This window comes from Thermobia domestica, chromosome 11 (genome assembly GCF_964235325.1).
Source record: "Thermobia domestica chromosome 11, izTheDome1.hap1.1, whole genome shotgun sequence".
Classification (NCBI taxonomy): Eukaryota; Metazoa; Arthropoda; class Insecta; order Zygentoma; family Lepismatidae; genus Thermobia; species Thermobia domestica.
This window is the reverse complement of record NC_137464.1, coordinates 48,432,256-48,448,373: the sequence shown is the minus strand read 5'-3', so window position 1 is coordinate 48,448,373 and position 16,118 is coordinate 48,432,256. Positions and strand designations below refer to the sequence as shown.

Here is a 16,118-nt window from a genome sequence, read left to right as displayed (position 1 = left end):
AGAAAAACTCTAAAATTAACGGTAGTTTAATTTCGCAGTAGTGAAGACCCTTAACCAGGAACACCACATAATACATGGAAGATCATAAACTTTAGTATTTCTGGACGTATACAAATTCTACGTCCAATGCTTTTAATATATTTTGTACACCACAGAAACTTCGCATACACTCGTATTCAAATCTTACTTTTGATAGCCACCAATTTTATGTCCGTATATTAAACTTAGAATCTCGACAACTATTCTAAAAAGAAATGCTATCAGAATATACGAAAGTATCTAGTGCTCACTCATAAAGTATTAAACCCTACCCTTACAATTAAACCTGAGCAATATTACTTTCATTTATACCAATATCACAATTAACAATTCACTCTCAGCAGTTTTCGTTTCATTCACACAAAGATTTAAGATATATCTAATTGATTTTTCATCATTTTCTTGTAATGTTTGTTAGGGATGCGCACGAGACAAGATTTGTGGCTGTCTCGACTCAAAAATGTGCTGTAAAAGTGATGTCTCGACTCGAAAAATGTATATTTCCCTATTGGAAGGGTCGTGTCTCGACTCGAATTTTGCCAGGAAAGTCCTGTCTCGACTCGTCTCGTGCGCATCCCTAATATTCGTGCAGAGTAATAATGCTTTCACAGAGGGAACATTTTGATGAGTCTCACTTGCATCACTTGGTTTATACAGCAAATCACATAAAACTATTTGCTTCCTTGTAAGGATTCTTTCAACGTTCCTATACCTAGATATTTTATTTATCCTTCACATCTCAGAACTTCACTACCTATATACTGTTCCATACTTACTGTTCTACTTTACTCGAACCTTTCCATTTCTCCAGTTAGCTCAGCTGTCTTAGTTCAAGCAACTATCGCTTTCGAAGATTTCAGAAGTTTCTACATCCCAATCCCTCATTGTTTTACTCAAGTTTTCTTATACCGTATGAAACATAAAATACAGGGTAACGTAAAAATAGTTTAACTCCCCGCAGAAAATGATATTTATATATGGTTAGTGCGAATGAAATGTCCTTACCTGGTGTCTGTGAAAACTACAATACTTAATTGGTCAAAATAGTCATCGTCTGTAACCGTACACTTTTCCAGTCGCTTAAAAAATGTTTCGATTCCGTGATAAGTCTGTAGTCTCTGATGCACAGAAGTCCTCAACAGCAGTTTGTACCGCCCGATCATCTGGAAAAGTCCCCAGAAGTGATCGAGATGCTGGAACGAGTAGTAGTGTGAGAGATATCAAAAGAATACAATAGGCGAGGAAATTTCATACTGCAACTCATGGAAAAACTGCACCGTCATCTGCGGGAGAGCATAACCTCTTGCAATATGATGACAGACCATTGTTGGGTGTTTTCGGACAAGTTTGCGATGTATTTCATGGAGTTCAGCATTGTAGCGACTTGCATGGACAGTTTCACCTTGCCTAAAAAAGAAATAATGAATCAATCCCACCATTCCAGCAATAAGATATTCTGTGGTGACAAAAAGGTTTAGGTAACCATCCTGAAAGTTGATTACTATCCAACCATTGTTCTGACTTTTAACGATTGGCATAACAGATCGATTTTTCATCTGAAGTAACAATCCGATGCAGGAAACATTTCGGGTTATTTCTTACACTTTTAGACCTCGAGAACTCCACACCTTCAGAGGGCGATTCTTGTTGATTGATATCAGTACAAGTGCCTCCCATGAGTCCGAAATTTTTCACCTAACCGATTGCACGGAGCTATTGAACAACAGTGGTTTGGTATATGCCTAACTCATCTGCAATGACAGGAACACTTTTCAGAGGATCGTCTACTTCCACAGTGCTCCTGAGCTTACCCAAAAACGAGCTCACGGGGCTCACTTTGAAAAACTGTCATCGGAACGAAATTTGAAAATAAACGGCAAATAGCACGTTCCTTCACTATTTCTATCCAAATGAACTTATAATATTACTCAAGTTTTCTTATACCGTATGAAACATAAAATACAGGGTAACGTAAAAATAGTTTAACTCCCCGCAGAAAATGATATTTATATATGGTTAATATATATTGCAGATTGCTGTGTAGAAAGTCCCATTCTGAATTTATAAAGAAAAATCACTTTCAATTATGTGTTCTCTGTTGTCCAATTTCATCCTACCCTCTTCAACAACGCAGTGTCTCCCAACTGTCTAGGAACCTCAGCATGTTTGTGGATTGTATAGAGTTTATGCCATTAGTAGCATGACCTTAATTTATCCCGTGGTGTATGGTTGATGTGAGCTTCTCACCAGACGTCGTCAAAACGGACATTTCATCCACACCAACCAAATATTTTGATATAATTACTACTCTTCGTGCCAAATGATATATTTGAGCGGTAGGCTTGATCATATTGTTGTGTGTTCTTAATAACAGAGCATTTGTTATTCTTTTGTCCACATTTAAAACTTAGGCTTACAGTGCTTGTGTTGTTGTCAACAGTGAGCGCATTGTCCTGTTGAAAACTTCAATGGCGGACGTAATAGAAAAGCGTATAAGATTCTTCAATTGAAGAGGAAACATTACAAAGATGCAATGGAATTACAGAAAGGTTTCCACGCGTGCTAATTTTCCTGATGTACATTCAGTCACTGGAAAACAACTGTAAAATCTTAATTTGAAACAACGAGAAGCGTTGCAGACAAGGGTACCCATCAGGGGGGACCAAGGATGGGTGCTTGTCCCCCTAGAAGAAATTGTACTTCAGAATATCGAAAATTCAATAGAATTTTTACATTAGTTACAGCAAAATTTGAAACTATTTTTGAAACGTCGCTTATACTTGTCCCCCCCCCTTGGAAACCCCAACATGGGCGCCCTTGGTTGCAGATACACTGAACTTGGACGGCCTCGGTGGATAGTCGGTCGTACATGTATATGCTATGGTGTTGTTGATTTTTGCGCGCGATGTATTGTAAAGAATGTAGCAATATTACTTAAACTTGTCATTTGTGTATGGGCCCATAATGTTACTAACTTTCGGATTTAAACTTGAATTTTGTATATGGATAAACTGACTTTAATGACATCCTGCATTTTTTAAAAAAATCATTCGACTTATCAGTAGAGAATTAGCTCATCTTGACAAGAAAATTAGAATTAATAATAGTGTTTTTCTCATATTACTTGATATATAAATGAATTTAGGAAGGGAAAGATCTACCATGGAAACATTTTAATTCAACTTCCATTCATTCTATCTATGTCAAATAATTTTTATGTTTTGTCTATAGTTATACGGCAATATGCATTTCAAATAAAGTCGCAATTATGATAAATGGGCTGTTAATTGTTGCTTTGAGGAACAGATGTGATATATTCCACGATAGGCGATGAGTCAAAAAAAAGGGGGGAAGGGATCAGTACACCACCAAATAAATAATGAAAGTTCTAATCCATAACCCTCCCTTTCCTAAGAAAGAACCAAAAATATGTAGAAGAGGGAGCAAATAGCAGATCTTTTCTTGAAGAAAGTAATAATAATAAAGGAAGGACATAGTAAATCTGCAGGAAGATGTTTTGACGCCAACGAACCTATAATTAATACAAGGTTTCAAGGGGCATCACGCGATAAGGTAATAAAACTTCTAAATTCCGTTTTCATTGCTGGTGGAAAGTCATTATACTGAAAAGGAAAAAAAAACAAAACTTGTCTTAGGCTTTTCGAAAGACACTTTATCACTGGTTTAATAATAGTACTACCTCAACTACGAAAGACTAATTTCGTTTTCGTCTTATTCATGACTTCAGTACATTCAAGAAACTTCCACACTCCTCCCAAGTTTTTTGGTAGCAAAATACCTTAATACGAGTGTTTTAAACTTCAATTGAATACCTTGAAAAAAATGTTCATTACACGTATAATGGGGCTTGTAAGAACTACTGATGGTAACTTCGATATACCATTTCTTTTCCTTTTTTAATTCCTAACAGAAGTTGCATTAGCAGGCTTTTTTATGTTTTTAAACTATTGAAATCTGAAGTACTTGTTTGACTCGTAAATCAAAGTAGACTTTCAACTTATATTGTTTAGTTGCTTTAGTTTGCTTCTGTAAATTTTAATGGTTAGTTTTTTTTTTTTTTTTTTTTTTTTTTTGTCGTGACCATATGAGGCACAAATCTACGGATTAACATGCGATATGAATCATATATTGTGTAGTTTTACTTTATCTCGATCTCGGGTCACCAGCACGAAAACAGACAATGCTGCCTACTTATAAACGGTTAAAAGGGGGTTCCACGGATACACTTGACAAAATTAATAAATCTTCGACCAATCACCCATAAGGGTTTGTTTACATTTTTCACTTTTGGCCAATCACAACCAAGTTTTTTTTCTTTTTTAGGTGTATTTTTGAAATTTTCATAGTTACGGTGTGTAATAAATTGTTGTTTCAATTTATTGGAGCAACAAGTCTCTCTTTTCCACGTGGTTCTATGAACAATTTTTGGCAGGAAAAGTATTTTGTATAGAGATTATATATATATATATATATATATATATATCAAGTGTTGCAAAATAAGTGTTACAACTCATGGGAGGTGACTCATGCCACTGAGACAAGAAAAAAAGTTCTCTTGAACTTTCGGCTATCGGACATAGTTTCGGATCTACAAGGTGCCGAAAGCGTGGGAAAATGACTTTCGGACGCCAATAGTTCGGAAACTATCCAACGTAAAGAGGGCGGGTAAAATATTCACTGAAGAAGTCATACCTGCTGTATTGAATTTTGCATGTTTCACAATCCTACCATGCACGCGCAAGGGATTCCCCAAAGAAACGTAGGGAATCCCGGTTAATCTGCCAAATAAAAATTGGTCTAAATGGATATGAATTGATAGGGTTTCTACCAGGTAACAATAATTCGTTTGTATTAAGTCGATAACTGGAATAAACACAAAATAGTTTACCTGGAGATCTGAAAAATCTATAGTAAACCAAGCATCTTAGCTTGCCTGGAGCTCTGAGGTCTCCTGCATACTTAGCTTGCCTGGCGCTCAGAGAGATCTTAACAGCAACCACCTAGCTCGCCTGGAGCTCTCTAGTTCCCCTGTCCGCTTAGCTTGCGTAGAGCTTTGCGGGACACCAACCTATCTTTAATTGCCTGGAGCACTGATAATTCGTAAACCTCTGCCACTTAGCTTGTTTGGAACTCTGTCTATCCTTTCCTTGGCTGCCTGAGCCTTGGAAAACCTATTGACCCAAACTACGTAGATTATTTTGTATTGGTCTTCGGACCACACCTGTAGTGAGTTTGTGTTATATTCTATATAAGAGGAATTTTATAATAAAAGGTTGCGAGAGAAAATCGAATCCCGTGTGTTAAATTGTTCAACCTATTACCTTTAGAATGTAATTTTTATGAGTTTTCGACTTCCATTCCAACCCAACCTTCTTTGGACTCCCAACAACAGTTTCCATCACACGGTCAAAAGTCTTTTCTAGATCAATAAATACAACATACGCCTCTTGCCATTTTCTCATAAACCTTTCACCAATCACCTTTAATAATCTGATTGCGTCTCTTGTGCCTTTGACTTTCCTGAACCCGAACTGTTTCTCCCTATTTCTTTTCATTTGTTCTACTTCTACACAACCTTCTGTTCAGTATTCGAAGAAAAGTTTTGCTGCATGCGATTTGAGACTAATAGTTCCATAAAATCCTCATATCTCTGTGGGTTCTATTTCTTAGCCATTGGTCTCATGATCTTCTTCAGAAAGCCCTTTGGCCACTCTTGTGCTTCATATATTTCATTACAGAGTCGGAACAATCTTTCTTACTCTTGTCTCCTATATAAAAAAAGAAAAAGAGTATTTAAATGAGCCCTAAACGTCTCAATTTTAAATTTTCTTACAAGAGAAGGAGGTGTTTATTCATGTACCAATATTTCTTACTTTTAGAGTAAGAATGTTTCTTCTAATCAGATGTTATTCCACGCAAAAAGGCTTTATCTCTGTAAATTTTTACATTAATCCAAAACAACAGTGAAGCCTTGCTCTCTCTCTATGGTTTTCAGGTCATATATCGTGTATAGTTGGTTCTTAATCGATGATCGTTTCGGTGGTCCTACCGCCATCTTTCTCAGCGGTGGAACTAGCGAAACTATCGTCAGTTAAGAACCAAAAATTCGCAACGTTTTACCTGAAAACCATAGAAAGCAATGTTGAACTCTTGTCATGAAAGCTTAAAATAACGAACAATAATGAAACCTTATTATAATATTTCCCAAACATGTCTCCCTCTCTTATTTCTTCATGTCTACCTATAGATAGACATATATATATGTAGGAAAAGAGGGGAGATAACCTTCGATGGATAACATATACATGGAAATAATGCTAATGGTATAGTAATATAATTCGCTTTTCTCCCCTCTCTGGGTGTGTTGCTAGGATACCATGATACATATATTCCATCATATCATCGTTTTCTCCCTTCATATTTCTAGATTTATCTTTCTTTTTTATTATTTTGGTAACCTGGCAACGCATTTGGCATGGCTTTCTTTTTTTTTTTTTTTCGTCTACTATTTGTGTTGGGTAAGGACAAACTATGTCCTGTGTTTGCATGATAAAAACAAGGATTCGAAGACTGTGTAGAAATGAGTATTTTTTTTTAAATGTGAACAATACAGGGACTTCCTCATTGACGCTAGTGCGTTTTGTAAGATTGTACCATCTTATTACAACTACACTAGTGGGTGTTATGAGGTTCTAATAAGTCCGTCTGTCCATACGTGTGTTACTCTACACAATAACGCTTGAACGAAAGCGATTTTTTAAAAATCGATAAGTAGAGCAATTATCTCGTCTAAGCTTGTGAATGAAGTTAATCCGTTAAGATACTCACCGGTAACAGCAACTTTAAGTGTGGTTTTCCATACATCATTTTCTACTATTGAAACGAAGTTGCATAATTGTAGAATGCTAGTAATTACTCATCACGCTGTTAGATGGCAGAAAACATTCTGCAGCTGTTGACATCTATCGGACGAAATTGAATCTTCTTCTTATATTGCCTTTCGCAGACTTTATTTGATTGTACTCTTCTGTTAGACAGTGTTAGCTATCTACACATTAAACGTCTGACTGATTGCTTTTATTTACATGAACTGTTTAAGTAATATAAAATATAAATCTAGGTCTTAGGAAATAATGTAATGTAAATGTATAACTCGTTACTCTTTAAATTACAAAGTAACGGAAGTTTGGAACTCTAGGAAAATACAGTAAAATATATCAATTTTTCTTTACTAGCTGATGTAAGTAAAGTCACAGTGTTACGTCAAGTTTTCAATGAAATATTGTTGTACATGAAATCAGATAGTAACTTTTCTGTTAACAAAATTTTATTTCTTCTAGATTTTCCTTCCGACCTAAATGTTGATGAAGAAGACGACATAAAAAGGGAAGCTTAGAGAAAAGAACCCAACTTAAACAGAACATCAGGCAAGAAACTGTTTTCGAATGCAAGAGTTTTTGGTACTGTCGCAATTTATGCCTGATTCATCCACAATGCGGAATCAGATATTTGCTGCTTTTTTTTTTATCTCTTATCCTGTTGGTCGTATTCTCGCTGATTTTCATTTACATATTAAACAAGCTTCTCTTCTCCCACCCTCCCGAAGCACATTCTCACACTCCTTACTCTTTAGTATTTTCGCTGTACCATTTTAGCCGTCTGGTTTTATACACGAGTGTCTGATTTAAAACTTCTAATAATAATAATGTTTTTTTTTTCTTTATGGAAAGAAGGAAGGAAAAGAAGCAAATATTGGCAACATCTTTATGTTGGCACCACTGAGTAGCTATCAAATTTCATGCACTAATATTTTCATTTTTTTTATTTATTTTTTTTTTTTTTACGAAATTCAGAGAAAGAGAGAATCTTAATGTTATTACTAATGCTGTACTATAGTTGTACAGCAATTGTTTAACTTCTGGAATTATTCAACACCATTTTTTTTTTTTTTTTTTTGAAAAAAGTTTCATGAATTGTAACTACTTTCTTGGCAACAACAAACTAAAATCAAATATCCTAAGCAAATAAGTTTGTTTTAAAATAAAAGTTATTTTCACACATATAACGTACTTAGGAGCATAATATTGTTAATACGGAGTAGTCGAGATACATTCAAGCAGAAACATATAAAATGGTTTTGCTAAAAAGAAAAATGTATAAATTTCGTACTTCTGTACAATGTTCACTAAAACTTTCTCCAATATTGAGTGAAATCTAATGGCAAAATGCCAACTATGGTCTACTTATACATTGTCATCAAATAGTAATTGCAAAAAGTAACTGTACATTAGTATTAAGTGCTATTAATCGTGCAGAGAAAAATCTGCATTGGTATTGTACTTATTTTCAGTATATCCATTATGTAAAGCATTGCCACTTCAAGAATCGAAGAATGTCTCCGGTTGTAACAATTAAAATTTATTATTCTTATTTTATACGTACATTCAGCCCACACTTCGTGTAATTTTTAAGATATGTCAACACGATCAAATTACATTAAATCAGACACATCACCTTGTATCACTATTACCTTTATTCTTTTTCACATCACCATTAATAATAATAATATTCTTTTTTGGTTGTCATAGCAACTTTTTAAATAAACAACTATCTGCTGTTACGGTAACTCTGAGTACTGATTATACATATAAAATCAACATATATTTTTAGCTACTAAGATTAAACCTTATTTCTTTATATTTAGAATCAACAACATATGTCTTCTTTTTTCTTCTTCTTCTTCTTCTTCTACAAAACAGATTGTGTACTTTTAAGCACCGTTGTCCAAAACCAAGATACAAAAATAGAAGAAATTCACAAAAGAGCCCGGCACAAAAAGGCCCTTTCATCGGTTCGTCCGTCTGTCAAAAGATATCAGAGTATAAATGGTAAGTGAAAACGAGAAACGGTTTCTTGATATGATTTTAGTGTCCCTACGAGAGACATAATCTCGTTTGTAAATCTTGTATTCAAACCGTAAGTGATGCAAATTTGCTACAAAATAAAATCGATAACGAGAAGATACATTTTAGAAAGTGGTACAGTGTCCTAATAGTTAAACTGAATTCACTTTTGTCCTGATCTCTCTCTACCGAAACCGGAAATGGTACAGTCACTGAAAACCATAGAGCAAAACTGGTCAGAAATAGCAAAAATGGCTTTTCGATATCTGTTCAGCGTACCAAGAATAGATGTTACGTCCACCCTTATTTATGGATTTATTGTCTCAAGAAAAGCTTCTATTTCCATCATTAACTTTTCATAAAAGAAACGGAAGCTGTAGAATTTTCCGATCTTCTTAAAGCAGAAATAGTAAGAAATATCAATATATTTCTCCTTACATGTATTCGGCGTCTCAAGAAGAGTTTCAATGTCCGTTCTTACCCACCGGAAGCGATATAGATACTTCCGAAGCAGTACTTCCGGTCTTAGTGTTAAATCCGAATAGTTTGGAAGTCTACTGCAGTTTCACAAGACATAATGCAACTTTTTTGTTTAAAATAAAATTTCTTCCGTATGGGACAACACAGAGTAAAGAGTTTTTCTTTATTTTTTATTATTTTTTTACAGACAGATAGACTAAGTAATCATGCATATGGAAAAAGGTTGCTACGTCGTTAACCTAACCTACTAGCGATATAACTGATAAATATATGTACAGAAAATTGTGATTAGTTTCTTTTATTTACTTTTAACATAAATAAAAACCTTCTATGAGTTTTCCTGTTTAGATAAAAGTGAAATAATTTAACCATTACGTCCTGTAATCGTAAATATCCAAATAAAACCTGCTTCTATAACTATATATATTGTGTTTCGTGTCAGGTGTTAAATAACAAGCTGAAATACCCCTTCTTTGAGCAGGGAAATAGATCTATTGAAAGTATTTTTTTTAAATAATGAAGAATGAATGTTTGTGAGATTCTTCCTTCCTGTTCTTGTGTTGTAGTAATGCTTATGAAAACTGACCATACTTTTGTAAGCTCATGCTGTGTTTTTAAGAAGAAACTGTATATTTATTGTATAACTATTAAAATACCCGTTCTTCACAAGAATACCTTCCATTTCGGACATAAAGGGCTGAATTTAGATTTAAGCGGCATTGGAAGAGTCACTGTTCGTCTCAGCGACCCCGAAAACTATGGACTTGACACTAATATCAGCCATTTTCGATCACATTTAAGTATATCGTTGCACCGTCAAAGTGAAATGATGGAAACATTCCAGTCTTAAACCTCAACTATATTGAAAATTTGATCGAGATCGGTAGGATGGTTCAAGAGTTATTAAGTCACAAAAATAGCCACTTTCATTTTTATGCATTTATATATATATATATATATATATATATATATATATATATATATATATATATATATATATATATATATATATATCTTCCCCTACTCCTCCCCTAAGTTGCACCGTCAAAGTAAAATGATAGAAACCATCCCAAGCCCGAACCTTATCTATATGCCAAATTTGATAGAGATCTGTCTCGTGGTTCAAGAGTTATTAAGTTTTATTTATTTTATCTCCCCCAGCCCCCCTTACATTGCACTGTCAAAGTAAAGCGATAAAATCCATCCCACGCTCAAATCTCATCTAAGATGAGAATTTGATCGAGATCGTAGGCTGGTTCAAGAGGTACAAAGACACAAACATAGTGACTTTCACTTTCACATATATAGATAAGTAAATACAATACTTTGGGATTTGTACAGCAACTTGATTGTCTTTAATAGAGAATCTTTGAAGACGCTTCACTGTTTAATTTTAGAGTAAGAAATGAATTTTAGAGTAAGTATACAAAATAACTTTTTTAAGAGTTACACTATATTCAAATTTTATATTATCAATGATCGGGTTACAATGTTACTCTATTTGTATGCTTATGTTACAATATCCAAATTACATCTTCTATTCACATTTTATCTTCAGGGCAGCGGTGGCTCATTGGTAGAGCGTTCACCTCTGGTGCTTGGGGTCCCGGGTTCGATCTCAGCCCCTGCCAACTGAACTTTGTGATGGACAAACACCGTGTACGTGGGTTTTCTCGGGGTTCTCCCGTTTCCTCCCACTTTCTTCATTCCACCATTTTATTCATTACTCATCATCACCGTCTCCTTTAGCCTAACCGGCATAACCGTGGGACGTAAAACTCAAAGATTTCATTTCATTTTTCAGTTTATCTTCATACCTGATGAAGATTTAGAAACGCAATTCTGTATTTCCTATTGAATTGTGAATAGTTCCCTTGGTTTGGGACACTTCTTGCTTACTTTTCGGAAGACAAGATGTCTTCTTGAGATGAATTAAAATGTTTGATGATGAATAACTGTGTTTGAGAAATAGTAATTTTAACAATATCTTTACTTTCTAGTTTTACTTCAATGATACAATTATGTAGACATTTTTATCACAGGAAGAAATGAAAATTGACATGAATATCACAGAGAGGTATGAAATAGAGCAACATGTTTATTTCTCTGTCTAAAATGGTGCTACTTGTAATAATGCCTGCAATTACACAATTCTCTTAAATCGTATCACATATTATCTCGAAATCTTTACTTCACTCGTTTGCAACTTCTTTACTCCTTTTATCATTTGCAACCAACAACACTTTCTAGTATTGTGGGTTACATAAATAGATTACTCAACATGCCTGGTAGTAATGCGAAAGTGTTTGCGCTTATATAAGTTAGTAACTAAAGAAAAATGAACACAGTAGAGACAGTAGTTACTGTTTGCCTTCAGTATAGAACAATATTTAATAAACTTTACCGTCAACCTACATACGTTAACATTATCCAAACATATTCAAATATATTTTCGTTAACAAGTTGTAATCATATTTAGATTTGAGAATTCGCAAGTTTAGCTGGTGGGCTTTCTAAAAAAAGAACATTTAAGTATAAACAATTTGAACGTTTTCTTAAACGTAACTTTAATATATAGCGTACAGAGAGCTGAAGGTTTATGGCTTGGGTGAAACAACTAGTAACGTTAATGGTTATAAATTGAATATAATTTGGGTAATACTAAATTTATGTATAACGCAAATGTATTTTATCAATCCAATGGACATTTCTGACTTAAAAAAGAAATCAATAACCTAGACAAAGGGAAAGAATAAGAAAAAGAAAGAAATAAAAAATTGGTTCGTCCTATATATATATATATATATATATATATATATATATATATATATATATATATATACACGTATAGGCAAATATGGTGCAGGAACATAATATCTTTAACTAGCAAACCAACATGTCTTATCGTTAATAACTTAATAACTGGCAAAGAATATAAGCTATCTATTCACTTACTTTATATCGAGCTCCTCCGTGGCTAAGCGGTTAGCGTACGCACCTTTGGGGTGGGAGACCCGGGTTCGATTCCCGGGGGGAGCTCATGTGGTTCGGATCCCACGTTAATCAGTAGGTCCACGTCTCATATAGCCTCTCTGCTGAACGGGACGTTAAACCCAACATCAACTCAACTCAACTTACTTTATATCTTGAACGTGTTCCTCATATTATGTTTAGCATTTATGTTTTACCATGAAGTAGAGCACAAAGTAACACAGCAGCTAAAAGAAACAGCATACAAAGTACTGAACACGGTGTCACAGAATTGCACTGAATCTTCTTTATGAAGCTAAGCAGAGAGAAGTTACAATTTTACAAAGGCTCTCCTTGCAGCAATACAATTTCGACATTTTCCTTTGATACTAGGATTCAATAACAATAGCGCTATGTGTAATACTTGGAACACTCATCTTCAAGGTGTGTGCTTTTACAGCTAGAGAACTAACAGCGAGAAAGATGTTAAGCAAAAGTGGGGAGAAGAAGAGATTGAAGGATGAAGTAAACAGGTGTTCGTATAGTAGAGAAATTGCGAATAGTACAGGTATGTGTGCAAAAGCATCGACTACACTGCCGATCTCCTTTCTGCCCGTCAACCACTGTCTTTTATCAATATCCGATTATCTGCAAGTTCCCTCCTCTCTCTGTGTTGTTTATTGTAAAAGAGGACAGTAAACTATTGCGTCAGACAACAATCAGTTGAAAATGACTTACTTTTAGGAGGCTTTGTGACTATTGCCAGTCGTGGCGATTCCTTGTTGGTGAATATTGTAACTTTTTCTCTTAAGAAGAATGTCGTGGTTTTCTCTTAAGAATAACTTTTCTTACTGAAGGACCCAAAATCAATTATGTGTGAAATAAATATATACTGCCAACCTGGGTTATTACTATTTTAAATTTGAAGTTTAAAAATAGTCTTATTGTAAAATACTTGGAGTAATTTCGGATTGGCAACATTAGCTTAAGGAACTTTATAAATTATTTATATTGCTAAGGTAGAAAATATGCACCTTAATGTGCTTCTTGCTAGTCGGTTATAAATAAAATACTAATGGGGATTTCCACCATTGTTTTGAGACAATAAAACAGAGCCGTCTGTAAAATAGAAAACGCAAATGGATTTATACTTTAACATCTCTATTGTCTCACTTTTATTGCGTATATGTGTATATCTGTGAAGGTGATATATGTTATATTATTCTAGAGTAAGTGACACTTTTCAGAATAGAAGAGGAAGTGTTAACTGGATCATACCTTAAGTTGGCAACGATGTTGTCCAAACTCTGGAAGTTCAGTTACTCTTAATGTACAAATTTAGTCTATCTGAAGAACTTGTGAATGCACTGTTTTCTAGGTCAGTATGAATGCTTTACTATTCACACTCTGACTTTCAGTGACTCTGTTTCACTACCTATTTCTGACTGACTCCAACAAAGTAAGCTGAAGTATTTATACGACAAAACTGCTCGTACTGCGGCCTGTGGTTTCTAAGATTCGGGTTAAAATCACACACGTGCGTATGAGATTTCTCTGAAGAAATCATAGTTAACCGATACTTCTTGAAGATTGAGCATCATGTCATCATTCAGAATTTAACCAATTAACGCTATCCAATGAAACGCATGTATGTTAACATCAAAATATACCATTCCCTACTGCTTACATTCACAGAAATCATCTCAGGTAAAATTTATAACATTAGTTACATTCACAGACTGTTTCCTGAAACTGTTTATTAACTGATGAACCTTTACACCAGCTTTGCCTATTATATATACTATAACTAAAAATAAACTAAGCGCTGAACAAATCAAACCAATTTATTATTATAAAACTAATATATTGTGAGATTATTCGCCGACTAACCACTTGGCTTTGCCAGATATTAGATATAGAGTAATTACAGTGTCTGATGAAGCCAAATTGTTAGTTTGCGGAACTGTCACAAGATATTAGTCTTTTAAATAATAAATTGGTTTGCTTCGCTAAGTGATTACCTTATATTCTTAATTATAGTAAACTACTCCTATAGCATATAAATAAGTTGTAAATACGAGGGTTGTTCAAGTCAATCCGGAACTTCTTTCTTTCCAGGTTTAAATGGACGCCTATGATGGAGGTTTTGTATGTAGTAGAAACTGACACCTGTGTCCTGCTACTGGATAGACGGCGTTCATTTCTTCGCTTCAGGGTAGACCGTTATTCAAGATGGTGGAAAACAGTGTGAACGTCTACGTGGAACAGCGTGTTGTGATTAAGTTTTTAGTAAACGTGGGTATAAAACCTATTGAAATTTACAGAAGACTTCAGGTTCAGTACGGTAATGATATATTCAGTCGCAGTAAGAGATTTGAATGGTGTAAGCGTGTCAAAACTGGTTGTATTACTGACGATCCCGGTGTTGGTGAATCATAGCCCACGGTAGTCATTCCTGAGAATATTCAGCGCGTGGAGCAGCTGATCCAGGATGAACGCTGGGATAAGTGTATAACTGTAGCTGGAGGTTATGTGGATAAATAAATCCACTTTCCAAACTTTGAAATTTGTTCTTCTATTTGTTTTCTAAAAAGCCTCGGATTGACTTGAATGACCCTTGTATGTTGCATTGCATTTTCCCACTGAAGAAAATACTTATTGTTTTCATGTGGTAAAATTGGCCTTGGTTTAATCTTCTTAGCACTAATAACATCGTACTAGATAGTTACAAAGGATAGATAGTAATGGACGAATCTGAAATATGTGAACAAAACTTTGTTTTGAATTGTTCAAGTTGGAAAATTATAACAATTAATTATCTTCGATTGATCGAACGGTCATACAAAATATTTAAAAGACTTTTGTAATTTGAGATACATTATTTTAAAGGACATAATTTTAAAAGACATTATGAAATACTTTGTATTTCGTTTCTTTAACAGCGTTCCAACAATTAATTCCCAATGATTATTCGAAGCTGAGAAACAACATTCTCTCTCTTTGCTGGTATTATAGTGATTTGAACTAGTCAACTTCGAGCAACTCGCTACGGTGGGTGATTTGATACAAATCATACACTTTGGTCACAGTTTCTGCATGGGTATGAACAAATGAAGATCTGGATCAAAATATGCAAATATTTTACATTAATTAAAGGTATATAGAATTCCAAAAGAAGAACTTTTTTTTCAAAAAATGTAAAAAAATTAGTGACACTGAAAAATCAACAAATGCCATCATACAGAACCATCATCAAAGCCTTTTGCAACCACGGAAGGAAGAAACGTAAACAGAACAGAAGACGTTACAGTTCATACTTCACAAAAACTAAGAGCAAAATATTAGCCTAACTTTTAATAACATTCAAATATTTTGAATTGAAAATTATGATCATCTTTAAAATTAATTAACAAGAAAAGTAAGAGTAAAATAGATTTCGAGAGCCAGATATGTGCTTCTGGCCCTCAAAAATTGTAGTTCTTAACATTAAAAATACCAACTTAACTATTTAGGGTCTTAAATCTCTCGAAATATCAAGTTTGATTTAGGACGATTTTGGCCACGTGTTTAATAATCAGGGCAGCTATGCGCTGTAGGCAAATGTTGCAGTAATTTATACCTTATGCCATTTTTCTTGCTAAATTGCATGCAATCTGGATATCCATGGACCACAATCAATACAAATAGTTTACATAAACAGATGAA

At 34.4% G+C, this 16,118-nt stretch overlaps 1 long non-coding RNA gene across 1 annotated transcript in view; it reads left to right on the top strand.

Moving 5' to 3' along the window:
• LOC145663556 (uncharacterized) overlaps positions 1 to 15,514 on the top strand; it is a 42,829-nt gene extending 27,315 nt beyond the window's left edge. The window contains exon 2 of the long non-coding RNA XR_014127183.1: positions 14,532 to 15,514. This is a non-coding gene — a long non-coding RNA (uncharacterized LOC145663556). The remainder of the gene's footprint in view (positions 1 to 14,531) is intronic.
• Positions 15,515 to 16,118: the final 604 nt, after the last annotated feature.